Source organism: Hyla sarda, unplaced genomic scaffold (assembly GCF_029499605.1).
Source record: "Hyla sarda isolate aHylSar1 unplaced genomic scaffold, aHylSar1.hap1 scaffold_768, whole genome shotgun sequence".
Taxonomy (NCBI): domain Eukaryota; kingdom Metazoa; phylum Chordata; class Amphibia; order Anura; family Hylidae; genus Hyla; species Hyla sarda.
Window position 1 is genome coordinate 1 of NW_026610791.1, and position 17,492 is coordinate 17,492.

The 17,492-nt window shown below is 46.5% G+C and overlaps 7 non-coding genes and 1 pseudogene across 7 annotated transcripts; all 8 read left to right on the top strand.

Moving 5' to 3' along the window:
• The first annotated feature begins 783 nt into the window (after positions 1–783).
• On the top strand, positions 784–975 carry LOC130345925 (U2 spliceosomal RNA). Its single transcript, XR_008884325.1, has one exon. It is a non-coding gene; the product is annotated as a U2 spliceosomal RNA (small nuclear RNA).
• Positions 976–3,075: 2,100 nt separating this feature from the next.
• LOC130345926 (U2 spliceosomal RNA) lies at positions 3,076–3,265 on the top strand. Its single transcript, XR_008884326.1, has one exon. It is a non-coding gene; the product is annotated as a U2 spliceosomal RNA (small nuclear RNA).
• A 2,092-nt stretch (positions 3,266–5,357) lies between these two features.
• LOC130345909 (U2 spliceosomal RNA) lies at positions 5,358–5,548 on the top strand. Its single transcript, XR_008884309.1, has one exon. It is a non-coding gene; the product is annotated as a U2 spliceosomal RNA (small nuclear RNA).
• A 2,094-nt stretch (positions 5,549–7,642) lies between these two features.
• On the top strand, positions 7,643–7,833 carry LOC130345947 (U2 spliceosomal RNA). The gene has a single exon (XR_008884342.1). It is a non-coding gene; the product is annotated as a U2 spliceosomal RNA (small nuclear RNA).
• Positions 7,834–9,929: 2,096 nt separating this feature from the next.
• Positions 9,930–10,120, top strand: LOC130345959 (U2 spliceosomal RNA). The gene has a single exon (XR_008884354.1). It is a non-coding gene; the product is annotated as a U2 spliceosomal RNA (small nuclear RNA).
• A 2,090-nt stretch (positions 10,121–12,210) lies between these two features.
• On the top strand, positions 12,211–12,401 carry LOC130345971 (U2 spliceosomal RNA). The gene has a single exon (XR_008884366.1). It is a non-coding gene; the product is annotated as a U2 spliceosomal RNA (small nuclear RNA).
• Positions 12,402–14,482: 2,081 nt separating this feature from the next.
• Positions 14,483–14,642, top strand: LOC130345934 (U2 spliceosomal RNA; annotated as a pseudogene).
• A 693-nt stretch (positions 14,643–15,335) lies between these two features.
• Positions 15,336–15,525, top strand: LOC130345933 (U2 spliceosomal RNA). The gene has a single exon (XR_008884330.1). It is a non-coding gene; the product is annotated as a U2 spliceosomal RNA (small nuclear RNA).
• The last annotated feature ends 1,967 nt before the right edge of the window (positions 15,526–17,492 follow it).

Sequence of the window (17,492 nt, forward strand, 5' to 3'; positions counted from 1 at the left end):
TGATGTCACTCAATACCACTGACATCACTAGGTGTAAACAACATCTCTCCTTTGCTGTGTATGTGACTATGGAGCTGTTGGTGATGTCGTCTATTACGGCCCTTCATAGAAGCAACAGGAGATTGTTGCATCCATCTTGAACCCTCAGAACTACAGTGCTATGATGTCACTCACTTCCACAGGCCTTGCAGAGTGTAAACAACAACAACCCAGCTTTGTTGTGTATGTAACCAAAGGGATTTGTGATGTCACCTAGAACCTTCACAGCAGCGACAGCTTTATGAGGAGCATCAGCACTGCTCTGCCCTGAGCAGAACCATCACCGCCATAGGTTGTCAAATAACCCGGATTTAACCCACACAGGTAAGTCCAATGGGGTGCAGGCATGTCCTCTATGCTTACAGCTTCCCGTGGGTGTTGGTTTGATACCGTTTGGGGGACAGCCAAGGAGGCATCTGCAGGCAACAAAGGTAGGTGTGTGCTTGTGTGTGTGTTTCCTATGCAGATCCTAAGCCCAGTGTCACATGCAAGTAGGAGGAGTAAGAAGGGTTCCTGGCAAATCGGGTTATGGATTGCATTTAAAAAGGCCCCGTGGGAGGTGCAATGGGCCCCTGTCTTGCTGCTTAGCAATAATGGTATGGTTAGGTTCTGCTGTGTGTACTGGTGGTTGACTGCCCCCCAGGCCCAGAGTGTGCATGGAAAATTGGTCTGGCAGCCTCCCTGACAGCAAGCAGTGATAGTGCCCATGAAGGGGACCTTGTTGGGCCCGCCCCTTTCACGGTTATCGCTTCTCGGCCTTTTGGCTAAGATCAAGTGTAGTATCTGTTCTTATCAGTTTAATATCTGATACGTCCCCTATCTGGGGACCATATATTAAATGGATTTTTGAGAACGGGGGCCGATTTCGAAGCTTGCTTCCGTCGCCCTATGCATTGACCCCGATATGGCAGTATCTTCGGGTACAGTGCACCACCCCCTTACAGGGTTAAAAAGAAAGATTCCTACTTTCATTGCTACCTGCTTGCTGGCTAGCCAGCTAGCCAGCCCTGTGGGCCTTGCTGCTGCTGCAGCCAATAAACAAAAGGTGGTGCTGCTGCTGCTTCTGCTGCTTCTGCTTCTGCTTGTGTCTGGCCCCTGTTGGAGCGTCCAGGCACAGGACTTCTGCTGCTGCTGACCTAAATGCCTCCTTAATTGGATCATTTGAGTAGCCAGCACACCTGTGCAGGTAGGGCATGACATGATAGGCAGCTGCCTTGATAGCGGGTGGGTGCTGAATGTTCCTAATTGACAAAATAAGATTAATGCTTATGAAGAAATATAAAATCTCATCCCTTCCCCAATATCGCGCCACACCCCTACCCCTTAATTCCCTGGTTGAACGTGATGGACATATGTCTTTTTTCGACCGTACTAACTATGTAACTATGTAACATAACATGGGGGGGGGGGGGGTCTCCTGGCTGTTCACACAGGTGTGTCATTGCTGTACATTGACCCATGCATTGCTTCTGTGGTATTGCAAAGGCAAAGACAAATGCTTCCAGCCATCCATTGCACTAATGGAATTGGTCATCAGCTGGCTGTCTATGTCCCGCATCAATATAGACCAAAGTACAGAGGGTTAGGCTATGCTATTGTGCACCTACCTGATGCATCAGAAGGTGCGAGGCCCTTGCTAAATTCTGTGCACAGACTTGAGATCTATGCTTTAGACTGTATCTAAACCTGCTCCAACATGGACTGACATTCTGGCCTACTTTCAGCCGATGCGACTTGTCTGTCGCTGAACAGTCGCTTTTTATGTATTCAGCACCTATGTATAATGTTGTAAAAAATGCTCTAGAAGCTAAAGTCGCAGAAATGTCACACATATTTGGCCTGCAACTTTCTGTGCGACAAATTCAGACAGGAAAAATCAGTATAAATCCTTAGAAAATTATCCCCCAGTGTCTCCATCTGCTGGCGGTATTGAATAAGCATTGCTGCACTGATGGGGTATGCATTAGACGAAAAAAAAGAAGAAAAAGAAGAATAATACGCCCAGAAAAGAGGCGAAAAGGAGAAAAACGTAAAAAAACGTGAAAAAAAAGTAAGAGGAAGAGAAGGGAAAAAAAGGTGGAAATGGGTTTAAAAGTGATTTCGGCGGAGAAATATATATATATATATATTATATATATATATATATATATATATCATGCGCACCACCCACACACATAGATATAAAACGTATTCTCCCGTTGAGATATTGCAGCCCGCTGCTGAGTCCAGGCCCAGGAGCCTTAGCACTGTGCTGTGATGGTCACTCAATACCACTGACATCACTAGGTGTAAACAACATCTCTCCTTTGCTGTGTATGTGACTATGGAGCTGTTTGGTGATGTCGTCTATTACGGCCTTCATAGAAGCAACAGGAGATTGTTGCATCCATCTTGAACCCTCAGAACTACAGTGCTATGATGGTCACTCACTTCCACAGGCCTTGCAGAGTGTAAACAACAACAACCCAGCTTTGTTGTGTATGTAACCAAAGGGATTTGTGATGTCACCTAGAACCTTCACAGCAGCGACAGCTTTATGAGGAGCATCAGCACTGCTCTGCCTGAGCAGAACCATCACCGCCATAGGTTGTCAAATAACCCGGATTTAACCCACACAGGTAAGTCCAATGGGGTGCAGGCATGTCCTCTATGCTTACAGCTTCCCGTGGGTGTTGGTTTGATACCGTTTGGGGACAGCCAAGGAGGCATCTGCCAGGCAACAAAGGTAGGTGTGTGCTTGTGTGTGTGTTTCCTATGCAGATCCTAAGCCCAGTGTCACATGCAAGTAGGAGGAGTAAGAAGGGTTCCTGGCAAATCCGGGTTATGGATTGCATTTAAAAAGGCCCGTGGGAGTGCAATGGGCCCCTGTCTTGCTGCTTAGCAATAATGGTATGGGTTTAGGTTCTGCTGTGTGTACTGGTGGTTGACTGCCCCCCAGCCCAGAGTGTGCATGGAAAATTGTCTGGCAGCCTCCCTGACAGCAAGCAGTGATAGTGCCCATGAAGGGGACCTTGTTGGGCCCGCCCCTTCACGGTTATCGCTTCTCGGCCTTTGGCTAAGATCAAGTGTAGTATCTGTTCTTATCAGTTTAATATCTGATACGTCCCCTATCTGGGGACCATATATTAAATGGATTTTTGAGAACGGGGGCCGATTTCGAAGCTTGCTTCCGTCGCCCTATGCATTGACCCGATATGGCAGTATCTTCGGGTACAGTGCACCACCCCCTTACAGGGTTAAAAAGAAAGATTCCTACTTTCATTGCTACCTGCTTGCTGCTAGCCAGCTAGCCAGCCCTGTGGGCCTTGCTGCTGCTGCAGCCATAAACAAAAGGTGGTGCTGCTGCTGCTTCTGCTGCTTCTGCTTCTGCTTGTGTCTGGCCCCTGTTGGAGCGTCCAGGCACAGGACTTCTGCTGCTGCTGACTAAATGGCCTCCTTAATTGGATCATTTGAGTAGCCAGCACAACTGTGCAGGTAGGGCATGACATGATAGGCAGCTGCCTTGATAGCGGGTGGGTGCTGAATGTTCCTAATTGACAAAATAAGATTAATGCTTATGAAGAAATATAAAATCTCATCCCTTCCCCAATATCGCGCCACACCCCTACCCCTTAATTCCCTGGTTGAACGTGATGGACATATGTCTTTTTTCGACCGTACTAACTATGTAACTATGTAACATAACATGGGGGGGGGGGGGGTCTCTGGCTGTTCACACAGGTTGTGTCATTGCTGTACATTGACCATGCATTGCTTCTGTGGTATTGCAAAGGCAAAGACAAATGCTTCCAGCCATCCATTGCACTAATGGATTGGTCATCAGCTGGCTGTCTATGTCCCGCATCAATATAGACCAAAGTACAGAGGGTTAGGCTATGCTATTGTGCACCTACCTGATGCATCAGAAGGTGCGAGGCCCTTGCTAAATTCTGTGCACAGACTTTGAGATCTATGCTTTAGACTGTATCTAAACCTGCTCCAACATGGACTGACATTCTGGCCTACTTTCTGCCGATGCGACTTGTCTGTCGCTGAACAGTCGCTTTTTATGTATTCAGCACCTATGTATAATGTTGTAAAAATGCTCTAGAAGCTAAAGTCGCAGAAATGTCACACATATTTGGCCTGCAACTTTCTGTGCGACAAATTCAGACAGGAAAAATCAGTATAAATCCTTAGAAAATTATCCCCCAGTGTCTCCATCTGCTGGCGGTATTGAATAAGCATTGCTGCACTGATGGGGTATGCATTAGACGAAAAAAAAGAAGAAAAAGAAGAATAATACGCCCAGAAAAGAGGCGAAAAGGAGAAAAACGTAAAAAACGTGAAAAAAAAGTAAGAGGAAGAGAAGGGAAAAAAAGGTGGAAATGGTTTTAAAAGTGATTTCGGCGGAGAAATATATATATATATATATATATTATATATATATATATATATATATATATGCGCACACACACACATAGATATATAACGTATTCTCCGTTGAGATATTGCAGCCGCTGCTGTGTCCAGGCCCAGGAGCCTTAGCACTGTGCTGTGATGTCACTCAATACCACTGACATCACTAGGTGTAAACAACATCTCTCCTTTGCTGTGTATGTGACTATGGAGCTGTTTGGTGATGTCGTCTATTACGGCCTTCATAGAAGCAACAGGAGATTGTTGCATCCATCTTGAACCCTCAGAACTACAGTGCTATGATGTCACTCACTTCCACAGGCCTTGCAGAGTGTAAACAACAACAACCCAGCTTTGTTGTGTATGTAACCAAAGGGATTAGTGATGTCACCTAGAACCTTCACAGCAGCGACAGCTTTATGAGGAGCATCAGCACTGCTCTGCCTGAGCAGAACCATCACCGCCATAGGTTGTCAAATAACCCGGATTTAACCCACACAGGTAAGTCCAATGGGGTGCAGGCATGTCCTCTATGCTTACAGCTTCCCGTGGGTGTTGGTTTGATACCGTTTGGGGACAGCCAAGGAGGCATCTGCAGGCAACAAAGGTAGGTGTGTGCTTGTGTGTGTGTTTCCTATGCAGATCCTAAGCCCAGTGTCACATGCAAGTAGGAGGAGTAAGAAGGGTTCCTGGCAAATCCGGGTTATGGATTGCATTTAAAAAGGCCCCGTGGGAGTGCAATGGGCCCCTGTCTTGCTGCTTAGCAATAATGGTATGGGTTTAGGTTCTGCTGTGTGTACTGGTGGTTGACTGCCCCCCAGCCCAGAGTGTGCATGGAAAATTGTCTGGCAGCCTCCCTGACAGCAAGCAGTGATAGTGCCCATGAAGGGGACCTTGTTGGGCCCGCCCCTTTCACGGTTATCGCTTCTCGGCCTTTTGGCTAAGATCAAGTGTAGTATCTGTTCTTATCAGTTTAATATCTGATACGTCCCCTATCTGGGGACCATATATTAAATGGATTTTTGAGAACGGGGGCCGATTTCGAAGCTTGCTTCCGTCGCCCTATGCATTGACCCGATATGGCAGTATCTTCGGGTACAGTGCACCACCCCCTTACAGGGTTAAAAAGAAAGATTCCTACTTTCATTGCTACCTGCTTGCTGGCTAGCCAGCTAGCCAGCCCTGTGGGCCTTGCTGCTGCTGCAGCCAATAAACAAAAGGTGGTGCTGCTGCTGCTTCTGCTGCTTCTGCTTCTGCTTGTGTCTGGCCCCTGTTGGAGCGTCCAGGCACAGGACTTCTGCTGCTGCTGACTAAATGGCCTCCTTAATTGGATCATTTGAGTAGCCAGCACACCTGTGCAGGTAGGGCATGACATGATAGGCAGCTGCCTTGATAGCGGGTGGGTGCTGAATGTTCCTAATTGACAAAATAAGATTAATGCTTATGAAGAAATATAAAATCTCATCCCTTCCCCAATATCGCGCCACACCCCTACCCCTTAATTCCCTGGTTGAACGTGATGGACATATGTCTTTTTTCGACCGTACTAACTATGTAACTATGTAACATAACATGGGGGGGGGGGGGTCTCCTGGCTGTTCACACAGGTGTGTCATTGCTGTACATTGACCATGCATTGCTTCTGTGGTATTGCAAAGGCAAAGACAAATGCTTCCAGCCATCCATTGCACTAATGGATTGGTCATCAGCTGGCTGTCTATGTCCCGCATCAATATAGACCAAAGTACAGAGGGTTAGGCTATGCTATTGTGCACCTACCTGATGCATCAGAAGGTGCGAGGCCCTTGCTAAATTCTGTGCACAGACTTTGAGATCTATGCTTTAGACTGTATCTAAACCTGCTCCAACATGGACTGACATTCTGGCCTACTTTCAGCCGATGCGACTTGTCTGTCGCTGAACAGTCGCTTTTTATGTATTCAGCACCTATGTATAATGTTGTAAAAATGCTCTAGAAGCTAAAGTCGCAGAAATGTCACACATATTTGGCCTGCAACTTTCTGTGCGACAAATTCAGACAGGAAAAATCAGTATAAATCCTTAGAAAATTATCCCCCAGTGTCTCCATCTGCTGGCGGTATTGAATAAGCATTGCTGCACTGATGGGGTATGCATTAGACGAAAAAAAAGAAGAAGAAGAAGAATAATACGCCCAGAAAAGAGGCGAAAAGGAGAAAAACGTAAAAAAACGTGAAAAAAAAGTAAGAGGAAGAGAAGGGAAAAAAAGGTGGAAATGGGTTTAAAAGTGATTTTGGCGGAGAAATATATATATATATATATATATATATATATATATATATATATATATATATGCGCACACACACACATAGATATAAACGTATTCTCCGTTGAGATATTGCAGCCGCTGCTGTGTCCAGGCCCAGGAGCCTTAGCACTGTGCTGTGATGTCACTCAATACCACTGACATCACTAGGTGTAAACAACATCTCTCCTTTGCTGTGTATGTGACTATGGAGCTGTTTGGTGATGTCGTCTATTACGGCCTTCATAGAAGCAACAGGAGATTGTTGCATCCATCTTGAACCCTCAGAACTACAGTGCTATGATGTCACTCACTTCCACAGGCCTTGCAGAGTGTAAACAACAACAACCCAGCTTTGTTGTGTATGTAACCAAAGGGATTTGTGATGTCACCTAGAACCTTCACAGCAGCGACAGCTTTATGAGGAGCATCAGCACTGCTCTGCCTGAGCAGAACCATCACCGCCATAGGTTGTCAAATAACCCGGATTTAACCCACACAGGTAAGTCCAATGGGGTGCAGGCATGTCCTCTATGCTTACAGCTTCCCGTGGGTGTTGGTTTGATACCGTTTGGGGACAGCCAAGGAGGCATCTGCAGGCAACAAAGGTAGGTGTGTGCTTGTGTGTGTGTTTCCTATGCAGATCCTAAGCCCAGTGTCACATGCAAGTAGGAGGAGTAAGAAGGGTTCCTGGCAAATCCGGGTTATGGATTGCATTTAAAAAGGCCCCGTGGGAGTGCAATGGGCCCCTGTCTTGCTGCTTAGCAATAATGGTATGGGTTTAGGTTCTGCTGTGTGTACTGGTGGTTGACTGCCCCCCAGCCCAGAGTGTGCATGGAAAATTGTCTGGCAGCCTCCCTGACAGCAAGCAGTGATAGTGCCCATGAAGGGGACCTTGTTGGGCCCGCCCCTTTCACGGTTATCGCTTCTCGGCCTTTTGGCTAAGATCAAGTGTAGTATCTGTTCTTATCAGTTTAATATCTGATACGTCCCCTATCTGGGGACCATATATTAAATGGATTTTTGAGAACGGGGGCCGATTTCGAAGCTTGCTTCCGTCGCCCTATGCATTGACCCGATATGGCAGTATCTTCGGGTACAGTGCACCACCCCCTTACAGGGTTAAAAAGAAAGATTCCTACTTTCATTGCTACCTGCTTGCTGGCTAGCCAGCTAGCCAGCCCTGTGGGCCTTGCTGCTGCTGCAGCCAATAAACAAAAGGTGGTGCTTCTGCTGCTTCTGCTGCTTCTGCTTCTGCTTGTGTCTGGCCCCTGTTGGAGCGTCCAGGCACAGGACTTCTGCTGCTGCTGACTAAATGGCCTCCTTAATTGGATCATTTGAGTAGCCAGCACACCTGTGCAGGTAGGGCATGACATGATAGGCAGCTGCCTTGATAGCGGGTGGGTGCTGAATGTTCCTAATTGACAAAATAAGATTAATGCTTATGAAGAAATATAAAATCTCATCCCTTCCCCAATATCGCGCCACACCCCTACCCCTTAATTCCCTGGTTGAACGTGATGGACATATGTCTTTTTTCGACCGTACTAACTATGTAACTATGTAACATAACATGGGGGGGGGGGGGTCTCCTGGCTGTTCACACAGGTGTGTCATTGCTGTACATTGACCATGCATTGCTTCTGTGGTATTGCAAAGGCAAAGACAAATGCTTCCAGCCATCCATTGCACTAATGGATTGGTCATCAGCTGGCTGTCTATGTCCCGCATCAATATAGACCAAAGTACAGAGGGTTAGGCTATGCTATTGTGCACCTACCTGATGCATCAGAAGGTGCGAGGCCCTTGCTAAATTCTGTGCACAGACTTTGAGATCTATGCTTTAGACTGTATCTAAACCTGCTCCAACATGGACTGACATTCTGGCCTACTTTCAGCCGATGCGACTTGTCTGTCGCTGAACAGTCGCTTTTTATGTATTCAGCACCTATGTATAATGTTGTAAAAATGCTCTAGAAGCTAAAGTCGCAGAAATGTCACACATATTTGGCCTGCAACTTTCTGTGCGACAAATTCAGACAGGAAAAATCAGTATAAATCCTTAGAAAATTATCCCCCAGTGTCTCCATCTGCTGGCGGTATTGAATAAGCATTGCTGCACTGATGGGGTATGCATTAGACGAAAAAAAAGAAGAAAAAGAAGAATAATACGCCCAGAAAAGAGGCGAAAAGGAGAAAAACGTAAAAAAACGTGAAAAAAAAGTAAGAGGAAGAGAAGGGAAAAAAAGGTGGAAATGGGTTTAAAAGTGATTTCGGCGGAGAAATATATCTATATATATATATATATATATATATATATATATATATATATATATGCGCACACACACACATAGATATAAACGTATTCTCCGTTGAGATATTGCAGCCGCTGCTGTGTCCAGGCCCAGGAGCCTTAGCACTGTGCTGTGATGTCACTCAATACCACTGACATCACTAGGTGTAAACAACATCTCTCCTTTGCTGTGTATGTGACTATGGAGCTGTTTGGTGATGTCGTCTATTACGGCCTTCATAGAAGCAACAGGAGATTGTTGCATCCATCTTGAACCCTCAGAACTACAGTGCTATGATGTCACTCACTTCCACAGGCCTTGCAGAGTGTAAACAACAACAACCCAGCTTTGTTGTGTATGTAACCAAAGGGATTTGTGATGTCACCTAGAACCTTCACAGCAGCGACAGCTTTATGAGGAGCATCAGCACTGCTCTGCCTGAGCAGAACCATCACCGCCATAGGTTGTCAAATAACCCGGATTTAACCCACACAGGTAAGTCCAATGGGGTGCAGGCATGTCCTCTATGCTTACAGCTTCCCGTGGGTGTTGGTTTGATACCGTTTGGGGACAGCCAAGGAGGCATCTGCAGGCAACAAAGGTAGGTGTGTGCTTGTGTGTGTGTTTCCTATGCAGATCCTAAGCCCAGTGTCACATGCAAGTAGGAGGAGTAAGAAGGGTTCCTGGCAAATCCGGGTTATGGATTGCATTTAAAAAGGCCCCGTGGGAGTGCAATGGGCCCCTGTCTTGCTGCTTAGCAATAATGGTATGGGTTTAGGTTCTGCTGTGTGTACTGGTGGTTGACTGCCCCCCAGCCCAGAGTGTGCATGGAAAATTGTCTGGCAGCCTCCCTGACAGCAAGCAGTGATAGTGCCCATGAAGGGGACCTTGTTGGGCCCGCCCCTTTCACGGTTATCGCTTCTCGGCCTTTTGGCTAAGATCAAGTGTAGTATCTGTTCTTATCAGTTTAATATCTGATACGTCCCCTATCTGGGGACCATATATTAAATGGATTTTTGAGAACGGGGGCCGATTTCGAAGCTTGCTTCCGTCGCCCTATGCATTGACCCGATATGGCAGTATCTTCGGGTACAGTGCACCACCCCCTTACAGGGTTAAAAAGAAAGATTCCTACTTTCATTGCTACCTGCTTGCTGGCTAGCCAGCTAGCCAGCCCTGTGGGCCTTGCTGCTGCTGCAGCCAATAAACAAAAGGTGGTGCTGCTGCTGCTTCTGCTGCTTCTGCTTCTGCTTGTGTCTGGCCCCTGTTGGAGCGTCCAGGCACAGGACTTCTGCTGCTGCTGACTAAATGGCCTCCTTAATTGGATCATTTGAGTAGCCAGCACACCTGTGCAGGTAGGGCATGACATGATAGGCAGCTGCCTTGATAGCGGGTGGGTGCTGAATGTTCCTAATTGACAAAATAAGATTAATGCTTATGAAGAAATATAAAATCTCATCCCTTCCCCAATATCGCGCCACACCCCTACCCCTTAATTCCCTGGTTGAACGTGATGGACATATGTCTTTTTTCGACCGTACTAACTATGTAACTATGTAACATAACATGGGGGGGGGGGGGTCTCCTGGCTGTTCACACAGGTGTGTCATTGCTGTACATTGACCATGCATTGCTTCTGTGGTATTGCAAAGGCAAAGACAAATGCTTCCAGCCATCCATTGCACTAATGGATTGGTCATCAGCTGGCTGTCTATGTCCCGCATCAATATAGACCAAAGTACAGAGGGTTAGGCTATGCTATTGTGCACCTACCTGATGCATCAGAAGGTGCGAGGCCCTTGCTAAATTCTGTGCACAGACTTTGAGATCTATGCTTTAGACTGTATCTAAACCTGCTCCAACATGGACTGACATTCTGGCCTACTTTCAGCCGATGCGACTTGTCTGTCGCTGAACAGTCGCTTTTTATGTATTCAGCACCTATGTATAATGTTGTAAAAATGCTCTAGAAGCTAAAGTCGCAGAAATGTCACACATATTTGGCCTGCAACTTTCTGTGCGACAAATTCAGACAGGAAAAATCAGTATAAATCCTTAGAAAATTATCCCCCAGTGTCTCCATCTGCTGGCGGTATTGAATAAGCATTGCTGCACTGATGGGGTATGCATTAGACGAAAAAAAAGAAGAAAAAGAAGAATAATACGCCCAGAAAAGAGGCGAAAAGGAGAAAAACGTAAAAAAACGTGAAAAAAAAGTAAGAGGAAGAGAAGGGAAAAAAAGGTGGAAATGGGTTTAAAAGTGATTTCGGCGGAGAAATATATATATATATATATATATATATATATATATATATATATATATGCGCACACACACACATAGATATAAACGTATTCTCCGTTGAGATATTGCAGCCGCTGCTGTGTCCAGGCCCAGGAGCCTTAGCACTGTGCTGTGATGTCACTCAATACCACTGACATCACTAGGTGTAAACAACATCTCTCCTTTGCTGTGTATGTGACTATGGAGCTGTTTGGTGATGTCGTCTATTACGGCCTTCATAGAAGCAACAGGAGATTGTTGCATCCATCTTGAACCCTCAGAACTACAGTGCTATGATGTCACTCACTTCCACAGGCCTTGCAGAGTGTAAACAACAACAACCCAGCTTTGTTGTGTATGTAACCAAAGGGATTTGTGATGTCACCTAGAACCTTCACAGCAGCGACAGCTTTATGAGGAGCATCAGCACTGCTCTGCCTGAGCAGAACCATCACCGCCATAGGTTGTCAAATAACCCGGATTTAACCAACACAGGTAAGTCCAATGGGGTGCAGGCATGTCCTCTATGCTTACAGCTTCCCGTGGGTGTTGGTTTGATACCGTTTGGGGACAGCCAAGGAGGCATCTGCAGGCAACAAAGGTAGGTGTGTGCTTGTGTGTGTGTTTCCTATGCAGATCCTAAGCCCAGTGTCACATGCAAGTAGGAGGAGTAAGAAGGGTTCCTGGCAAATCCGGGTTATGGATTGCATTTAAAAAGGCCCCGTGGGAGTGCAATGGGCCCCTGTCTTGCTGCTTAGCAATAATGGTATGGGTTTAGGTTCTGCTGTGTGTACTGGTGGTTGACTGCCCCCCAGCCCAGAGTGTGCATGGAAAATTGTCTGGCAGCCTCCCTGACAGCAAGCAGTGATAGTGCCCATGAAGGGGACCTTGTTGGGCCCGCCCCTTTCACGGTTATCGCTTCTCGGCCTTTTGGCTAAGATCAAGTGTAGTATCTGTTCTTATCAGTTTAATATCTGATACGTCCCCTATCTGGGGACCATATATTAAATGGATTTTTGAGAACGGGGGCCGATTTCGAAGCTTGCTTCCGTCGCCCTATGCATTGACCCGATATGGCAGTATCTTCGGGTACAGTGCACCACCCCCTTACAGGGTTAAAAAGAAAGATTCCTACTTTCATTGCTACCTGCTTGCTGGCTAGCCAGCTAGCCAGCCCTGTGGGCCTTGCTGCTGCTGCAGCCAATAAACAAAAGGTGGTGCTGCTGCTGCTTCTGCTTCTGCTTGTGTCTGGCCCCTGTTGGAGCGTCCAGGCACAGGACTTCTGCTGCTGCTGACTAAATGGCCTCCTTAATTGGATCATTTGAGTAGCCAGCACACCTGTGCAGGTAGGGCATGACATGATAGGCAGCTGCCTTGATAGCGGGTGGGTGCTGAATGTTCCTAATTGACAAAATAAGATTAATGCTTATGAAGAAATATAAAATCTCATCCCTTCCCCAATATCGCGCCACACCCCTACCCCTTAATTCCCTGGTTGAACGTGATGGACATATGTCTTTTTTCGACCGTACTAACTATGTAACTATGTAACATAACATGGGGGGGGGGGGGTCTCCTGGCTGTTCACACAGGTGTGTCATTGCTGTACATTGACCATGCATTGCTTCTGTGGTATTGCAAAGGCAAAGACAAATGCTTCCAGCCATCCATTGCACTAATGGATTGGTCATCAGCTGGCTGTCTATGTCCCGCATCAATATAGACCAAAGTACAGAGGGTTAGGCTATGCTATTGTGCACCTACCTGATGCATCAGAAGGTGCGAGGCCCTTGCTAAATTCTGTGCACAGACTTTGAGATCTATGCTTTAGACTGTATCTAAACCTGCTCCAACATGGACTGACATTCTGGCCTACTTTCAGCCGATGCGACTTGTCTGTCGCTGAACAGTCGCTTTTTATGTATTCAGCACCTATGTATAATGTTGTAAAAATGCTCTAGAAGCTAAAGTCGCAGAAATGTCACACATATTTGGCCTGCAACTTTCTGTGCGACAAATTCAGACAGGAAAAATCAGTATAAATCCTTAGAAAATTATCCCCCAGTGTCTCCATCTGCTGGCGGTATTGAATAAGCATTGCTGCACTGATGGGGTATGCATTAGACGAAAAAAAAGAAGAAAAAGAAGAATAATACGCCCAGAAAAGAGGCGAAAAGGAGAAAAACGTAAAAAAACGTGAAAAAAAAGTAAGAGGAAGAGAAGGGAAAAAAAGGTGGAAATGGGTTTAAAAGTGATTTCGGCGGAGAAATATATATATATATATATATATATATATATATATATATATATATATGCGCACACACACACATAGATATAAACGTATTCTCCGTTGAGATATTGCAGCCGCTGCTGTGTCCAGGCCCAGGAGCCTTAGCACTGTGCTGTGATGTCACTCAATACCACTGACATCACTAGGTGTAAACAACATCTCTCCTTTGCTGTGTATGTGACTATGGAGCTGTTTGGTGATGTCGTCTATTACGGCCTTCATAGAAGCAACAGGAGATTGTTGCATCCATCTTGAACCCTCAGAACTACAGTGCTATGATGTCACTCACTTCCACAGGCCTTGCAGAGTGTAAACAACAACAACCCAGCTTTGTTGTGTATGTAACCAAAGGGATTTGTGATGTCACCTAGAACCTTCACAGCAGCGACAGCTTTATGAGGAGCATCAGCACTGCTCTGCCTGAGCAGAACCATCACCGCCATAGGTTGTCAAATAACCCGGATTTAACCCACACAGGTAAGTCCAATGGGGTGCAGGCATGTCCTCTATGCTTACAGCTTCCCGTGGGTGTTGGTTTGATACCGTTTGGGGACAGCCAAGGAGGCATCTGCAGGCAACAAAGGTAGGTGTGTGCTTGTGTGTGTGTTTCCTATGCAGATCCTAAGCCCAGTGTCACATGCAAGTAGGAGGAGTAAGAAGGGTTCCTGGGAAATCCGGGTTATGGATTGCATTTAAAAAGGCCCCGTGGGAGTGCAATGGGCCCCTGTCTTGCTGCTTAGCAATAATGGTATGGGTTTAGGTTCTGCTGTGTGTACTGGTGGTTGACTGCCCCCCAGCCCAGAGTGTGCATGGAAAATTGTCTGGCAGCCTCCCTGACAGCAAGCAGTGATAGTGCCCATGAAGGGGACCTTGTTGGGCCCGCCCCTTTCACGGTTATCGCTTCTCGGCCTTTTGGCTAAGATCAAGTGTAGTATCTGTTCTTATCAGTTTTCATGCTGGTGGGGATGGGTGCTGCATGGAGGATGCAGGTGTACCAGGGCTTTCCGGGGCTGGTTCTGAGGAATCAGCTCGACGGCTGCCCCGATGTGACCTGTTCCCTCCGGGTCTCGCCATGAGGCTGAGAGGGTCTAGAGCCGAGGTACTTTTGTGCCTCGGGGAGTGGTGACCCCGAGGTGCCGAAACTCACTGGGAGAATAGGCTCACTGAGTTGAAGCACGGGCACCATAATCTCTTCACCTTGTGGCACTCACCTCTTGATTCCCGGCCTTCTGGCTAGGATCAGAGAAATTTTTATAGATCCGGCCGGATGTCCGGGCAGTATATCTGCACACATTCACTTATTTATTTATTTTTTGTCTCACTGTGTCACTTTTTGCGTGTTGTGTGTTCACAGGATTTGTCAGGATGCGGTAGCCCTTCTGGGTGTCCCTCCTGGCGGTCTAGGGGAGGTGTGTGTGGCCATTAGGTTCCGCACCTCCCTGCAAACACCCCGGGTACTCCTGCTTCGCAGGGTACCTACCGTAATCGGCTCTGCGGGCAGATACCTTGGCTAACGCCAAGGGGGATGCCGGGAGCATTTGTGGTCTCCTAGTAGCTTCGGCGAAAAGGGACATCGAACCTGGAACCTCGCAGGTACCTTTTGGTCCGGAGGCGAAGGGTAAGGTTTGTTGGGGGGCCTCTCTCCTATCGGAGAAGGGCTTGCGATAGACCGCATCCTTTGTGCACGTTTTTTTTAGTGTAACACGTTTGCACTTTTTCTTGCACTTTGGGTGAATCGAAAGCACGTTCCTCGGCTTTAGATAAAAAAAAAAAAAAAAAAAAAAAATCTGTTCTTATCAGTTTAATATCTGATACGTCCCCTATCTGGGGACCATATATTAAATGGATTTTTGAGAACGGGGGCCGATTTCGAAGCTTGCTTCCGTCGCCCTATGCATTGACCCGATATGGCAGTATCTTCGGGTACAGTGCACCACCCCCTTACAGGGTTAAAAAGAAAGATTCCTACTTTCATTGCTACCTGCTTGCTGGCTAGCCAGCTAGCCAGCCCTGTGGGCCTTGCTGCTGCTGCAGCCAAAAAACAAAAGGTGGTGCTGCTGCTGCTTCTGCTGCTTCTGCTTCTGCTTGTGTCTGGCCCCTGTTGGAGCGTCCAGGCACAGGACTTCTGCTGCTGCTGACTAAATGGCCTCCTTAATTGGATCATTTGAGTAGCCAGCACACCTGTGCAGGTAGGGCATGACATGATAGGCAGCTGCCTTGATAGCGGGTGGGTGCTGAATGTTCCTAATTGACAAAATAAGATTAATGCTTATGAAGAAATATAAAATCTCATCCCTTCCCCAATATCGCGCCACACCCCTACCCCTTAATTCCCTGGTTGAACGTGATGGACATATGTCTTTTTTCGACCGTACTAACTATGTAACTATGTAACATAACATGGGGGGGGGTCTCCTGGCTGTTCACACAGGTGTGTCATTGCTGTACATTGACCATGCATTGCTTCTGTGGTATTGCAAAGGCAAAGACAAATGCTTCCAGCCATCCATTGCACTAATGGATTGGTCATCAGCTGGCTGTCTATGTCGCGCATCAATATAGACCAAAGTACAGAGGGTTAGGCTATGCTATTGTGCACCTACCTGATGCATCAGAAGGTGCGAGGCCCTTGCTAAATTCTGTGCACAGACTTTGAGATCTATGCTTTAGACTGTATCTAAACCTGCTCCAACATGGACTGACATTCTGGCCTACTTTCAGCCGATGCGACTTGTCTGTCGCTGAACAGTCGCTTTTTATGTATTCAGCACCTATGTATAATGTTGTAAAAATGCTCTAGAAGCTAAAGTCGCAGAAATGTCACACATATTTGGCCTGCAACTTTCTGTGCGACAAATTCAGACAGGAAAAATCAGTATAAATCCTTAGAAAATTATCCCCCAGTGTCTCCATCTGCTGGCGGTATTGAATAAGCATTGCTGCACTGATGGGGTATGCATTAGACGAAAAAAAAGAAGAAAAAGAAGAATAATACGCCCAGAAAAGAGGCGAAAAGGAGAAAAACGTAAAAAAACGTGAAAAAAAAGTAAGAGGAAGAGAAGGGAAAAAAAGGTGGAAATGGGTTTAAAAGTGATTTCGGCGGAGAAATATATATATATATATATATATATATATATATATATATATGCGCACACACACACATAGATATAAACGTATTCTCCGTTGAGATATTGCAGCCGCTGCTGTGTCCAGGCCCAGGAGCCTTAGCACTGTGCTGTGATGTCACTCAATACCACTGACATCACTAGGTGTAAACAACATCTCTCCTTTGCTGTGTATGTGACTATGGAGCTGTTTGGTGATGTCGTCTATTACGGCCTTCATAGAAGCAACAGGAGATTGTTGCATCCATCTTGAACCCTCAGAACTACAGTGCTATGATGTCACTCACTTCCACAGGCCTTGCAGAGTGTAAACAACAACAACCCAGCTTTGTTGTGTATGTAACCAAAGGGATTTGTGATGTCACCTAGAACCTTCACAGCAGCGACAGCTTTATGAGGAGCATCAGCACTGCTCTGCCTGAGCAGAACCATCACCGCCATAGGTTGTCAAATAACCCGGATTTAACCCACACAGGTAAGTCCAATGGGGTGCAGGCATGTCCTCTATGCTTACAGCTTCCCGTGGGTGTTGGTTTGATACCGTTTGGGGACAGCCAAGGAGGCATCTGCAGGCAACAAAGGTAGGTGTGTGCTTGTGTGTGTGTTTCCTATGCAGATCCTAAGCCCAGTGTCACATGCAAGTAGGAGGAGTAAGAAGGGTTCCTGGCAAATCCGGGTTATGGATTGCATTTAAAAAGGCCCCGTGGGAGTGCAATGGGCCCCTGTCTTGCTGCTTAGCAATAATGGTATGGGTTTAGGTTCTGCTGTGTGTACTGGTGGT